At 38.0% G+C, this 4,946-nt stretch overlaps 1 long non-coding RNA gene across 1 annotated transcript; it reads right to left on the reverse strand.

Annotated features, from left to right (window-relative positions):
- Positions 1–3,035: 3,035 nt before the first annotated feature.
- On the reverse strand, positions 3,036–4,310 carry LOC103474202 (uncharacterized). Its single transcript, XR_535123.1, has 2 exons — positions 4,280–4,310; positions 3,036–3,243 (listed from the first exon to the last, which is right to left on the reverse strand). It is a non-coding gene; the product is annotated as an uncharacterized LOC103474202 (long non-coding RNA).
- Positions 4,311–4,946: the final 636 nt, after the last annotated feature.

Raw genomic sequence — 4,946 nt, forward strand, 5'->3', positions numbered from 1 at the left:
GATCACTTTAGAGTTTAGGAATCAAATTGCACTAAAGTGCGTGTTCAAATGGCTGAATTTTAGAAACGGGTGTAGATCTTCACATCTGCACCGTCRCTTTAATTTTCATATTCTAATTTGGACCAAAACGTTCAAAAAAGATTTGTTCAATTTTAGTAAAGCCAAAACGATGTCGGCTGTTCAACAACATAATAATGTAKATTATTTCATTTACTAACCCAAACATTAGCTGTATAAATTAYGGTTTTYCTGCAAATAACTGATCTAATAATTTTTATTTCAATTTTAGTTTATTTATTCAGCTCCAATTCACAACAAATCTTGCCTGGAGACGCTTTACAAAAAAWCTAAAATTTTAGTTCAATATCTCAGACATTCCCCTGGTTATTACACAGCCCAGGATGCTCAGTTARTCACTCGACGTGGTTTTAAAATACGTWKAACGTTGATGACTTTACGGCGATCCCTCAAACCGAGGACGCATGAGGAAGACCCCCCTTTAACAGGAAGAAACGTATTCCACCTCAAATCTTTAGATTATCAAACAACTTTTTAATATCAAAGATAACATGAATAAAGCTGCTTTTAAATGATGATTTAATTTACTAAGTGAAAACAAAACCTTTCCAAACCAAGCGTGGCCTTGTTGATATTTGCTAAATGATGAATCAACTCCACAGTTTAATCAGCTCAGTTTAATTTTTCTAATGCCACGCAGGCCTGGTTGCTGCCAAACATGTAGAATTAAATACAAMTTTTTTAAAAATCCCTTGAACTGTAACAATTTAAGCAAGCATTTAGGCACCTTCGAATGGTTGCCGTGGGAGACTCACGGGTTCCTCAAACATGCATGAATGAATCAAAGCAACACTTTGTGATGATGGAATCACATTATAATATGATGTAAAGCACGGAACGTCTAGCTTAAGTAAATATTGACACAAAAATATAAGTGGAAGAACTCTGTTAGGAATCTAATACATGATAATAATTATAATGCTCTAATCCAAAGTGTAGCACTGGCTTAACCAACTTCTGGCTCCTGTGATCATTCAGATTTCCTCTGCCTGTTCAGGTTTTGCTTCAAAATCAACATTTCTGACGTCGCCTCATGACAGGTTGGCTTCATGTTGCCGTCTTGTAATTGTCACAGGTTGATCACCCTGGAGCTGGTCAGTGGCTGAGTATTTGTGATTATCATCTTTTTTGTAAACCCTGATTTTGGTTTCTAAGCATTCGAGCAGACTATCATTTTATATATAATTTTCACCTCCAATCATCTTCTTTTCAACCTTGTTTTCACAAATATCTGGATTGAAATCGTTTACTCTGCTTTCCATTGCTTGAATAAAATGACCACCATCTTGAACAGGTTTTGCATTTGGCCGCCTTTTTGCCACCCGCTTTTCTTTTTGTTAAACTTCCCCGGCATTATTTTAAACGCAAACCCTCGAATTAACGACTCTGCCGTGCGGACGCTGTTACTCTTGGTTTCCTCTCACTCCGCTGTGCTCTCCGCTAAATTATTCACCATTAGAGAGCGAAGAACTTGAGCGGGACTCGGTAATGAAGAATCTCGAACCACGTCTTGAGTCTTTCTCAGGGCGGGAGCAGGTGGAACGTTTGGCCTCATATTTGTTGTCAAATTCACTTTGCTTGTTTAACAGGGTAAAAAAGCATTAGGCTGGATTGAACCTTTTCACTTCACTCTGCCCCCCTGGTGCTTGTCAAATTTACAAAAAAAAAAAAAGAAAAAGAGGGAGAGAGAAGCTTTTGACATGCAGGAAACATATTGTACCGCTGTCGATTGGATGTTGGTGAATGGCAGCGGCGGCAGCAATCTGGGCTCCCATCGGTGACTGACAAGCTCGTTGTGGCGCAGATAGAGGCGAGAAACGTTTTAAACGACACGATGACTGACACCGACAGGCTCAGGGGCCCTGTTAAAGTTTCCAGCTGAACACTGGATGCCGGTGATTTGACAAATTGATAGGCGTTTTGGGGAACAAGACCTAATTCATAACCATAAGCTATTCTGTCATCATAATTCTGTCAGTACCGCCATTTCCCATTACTTTTAAGTGATCCGTTCCAGGTAAAGGTCAATAACATTATTCAAACTTTAATGGGAGTAGTCTAACCTTCAAAAACCAGCCACTTTTCTCTCTTATTCACACAATCATTTGACTGTAATGCTTCACTCGAGGAGCATTAAATAGCTACACAAAGACCGAGTCCTTTTCTGAATTGTGATGACTTCAGATTTGTATCCTTTTATTTATCTTTTTTTTTTTTTTTGCTTAACACAAAGTAACATGCAGCCCTGGTTAAGATGTGCTGAACGCCTTAGAATAAATGAATCTTTTTTGGGACATCAGCGTCGTCTACCACTGGAAAAAATGTGACTCATCCGTCCTTTTATTGGTGGAAAACCTAAATAATAAAGTAAGAGGTTTTGGTTTTCTTTAAAACATTTTTCTTCAAAGTATTGACACATCAAACTATTTCTATAAAAATAAATTCAACTGAACCATTTTGCAATTTAAACTTATTCGGCGTTTACATTTTTAGAGATATGTTTTGTCATTCGTGAACGTTGTTAGAACAAATAAATGCAAATAAACCTCGTTGACGTCGGTGTAGAGAGCTGCTACGGCATGAAATGTGATGACGCAGAGACAATCAAAACAGTCAAAGAAACTAGCGTCGCTCACCACACATATAAAAACAAAGTTCTCTATATTTATTTAAAAAATAAATGTATCCTTAGCTGCAGAAGCATAATCTATATACAAAAATAATGTAGAACAATCTAACTTCTGGAGACATTTATTCTTTGGGACAGAGGGGGAAAAAAACCCATCAGCGGCTAAAATAATTTGTAAACATGTCAACGTCGTTCTCATCAATTCTGCTTTTAACGTTTCTCCTGAAATGAAATTCACACTTGATTTCAGTAAAAAGTAAAACAACCCAGACAAGCGAAGCACTTAAATTTGATTATGTGTAATAAAGTGACATTGTGGAGAAAATAACTGTTCTGTGTTTTTAATGTAGTACAAGTTGAAAAAATCCACTCAACCACAAAAGCCAACTCTGCCGCTGAAGAAACAAAAGTATGTTCAACTTTGTTTAAAGTCGGCACCAGAAGAACCCTGGAGGCGGGAACGTTACGGTCCGAACTGTTTTTTATTACAGGAAGTGATGCGTGGAGAGACGGACCAGGAAGTTTCCGATGGGAATCTGAAGACAAAACAAGAGCAGACGTCCAAGAAAGATTGTAGTCCAAGAGACAGAGCCAAGGAAACACAGAGTACAGGACTCCAGGAACCCTTAAGGCTTGAAAACTGTTTGTGTGCTTTTGTGCAAACAATTTGTCAAATTCCAGCAAGTCTTTCCAAGATGGCAATAAAAAATTTTTGGCTTAGAACTTAATTTGTGGTATAATTTGCTTTTATAACTGAGTTATTTTCACAATTTATGCTTTTTTTCTCTCTCTTTATGCTCTTTTTGTGGTTGCAGAAAGGAGAACGAGCCGTTCAAGTGACGCAGAAGGAAATAACAAGTAATGGCCACTTGTCTAAATTTGCACAAAATTACAAAGAAATAGTCCCAAAGAATAAAATAATTGCTCCTGCAACAAACAATTACATTGTTCTGGCCTCCATACCCACAGGAGGGGTAAAAGAAATCAATCCAAAGTTCACGAATGCAGCTGCAAAGAGTGTAACTATTTATTTAATTATTTATTTATTTAATTGTTGCTCTGTTGCAGGGCTGCCGATAACAGCGGTGCCACTGGTGTAATCTGAATTAATAATTTTTTTTTTTTTTTAAAGTAGTTGCATTTTCCCGTTGGTGGCTGTCCAGACACAGCCAGCGTCTGATGTTTCAGATTAATATTACTAATCCTATTTAAATGTTCAATTTTAATTTGGAATGACATGTTTAAGTATAATTAGCACAATGGGGAAATTAAGAGTGGACGAATGTCTGAGCGTGGCCTGTTTAGCTGACTAATTAATTGATTAAGATTGATGGCATGTACCACTTGGCTTGGCTGAGGTGTAATTAAACGTAGCAGGAATAAATAGTGAGAGTGAACAAAGGCAAAATGCAGCCAGGTCTGACTCAACATCCCTGCTGTTTGGTTAAAAAAAACGCTTTCTACCATTTTTTTTCTCTCATTAATAAGTTATCAAAGAAGAATAAATGTTGACAGACTGTCAAACTTCCGTTTGGTTTATTCTAAGGGCAGCTGAAATGCCTTTTTACTCACCAAAACGAGACAATCTGTGGATGTTTGTCTCCAGATGAAGTTTGTTGCAACATCTCGACTGGCAAAATATGAAACAATAATTATTAATTTCAAAACTTTTTCTAGAGAGATTCTTCCTGAAAACACAAACAAACCTGTTCAAAAAACTCGTTCCATTTTTTATTTTTTTTACTTGCAGGTCTCGTGATATTCTGTGCAGAAACCTGCTGGCATAAGGACCCACGGCTAGACTTATACTTTGCTGAAGTAGCTGTTTTGATTTTATTTTCGTCCTTCATTCTTTTTGGAGTTGCACCCGTCGTTACATGCAGTGAATTTCTGACATTTGCTCATTTGTATTCAGTAGCGCAAACCATGGGTTTTTTTTTGGTGGGGGGGTGAGGGGGGGTTATGTTTTTTTCCACAGAGGTGACACAGAATCTTATTGTACAAAGGAAGCGGTCAGGAGAAGAGTACGAAACATCCCAAAACATTCCATTAAAATCAGGCGCAGAGAATGACTGTCACTGTTGTTACCAGTGAAATGGGACGACAGTGATATTCCAGAAACACAGATGCAAACGTTTCTCTAAAGTCGATGAAAAGGCTGAAATTGGCCAGGCGGGATGCTGGGAGGCTGACTGCTGGACGGATTCTCAACAAGTGTCCCACGTGTGACGGCAGTCTG

Source organism: Poecilia reticulata, linkage group LG13 (genome assembly GCF_000633615.1).
Source record: "Poecilia reticulata strain Guanapo linkage group LG13, Guppy_female_1.0+MT, whole genome shotgun sequence".
Taxonomy (NCBI): Eukaryota; Metazoa; Chordata; class Actinopteri; order Cyprinodontiformes; family Poeciliidae; genus Poecilia; species Poecilia reticulata.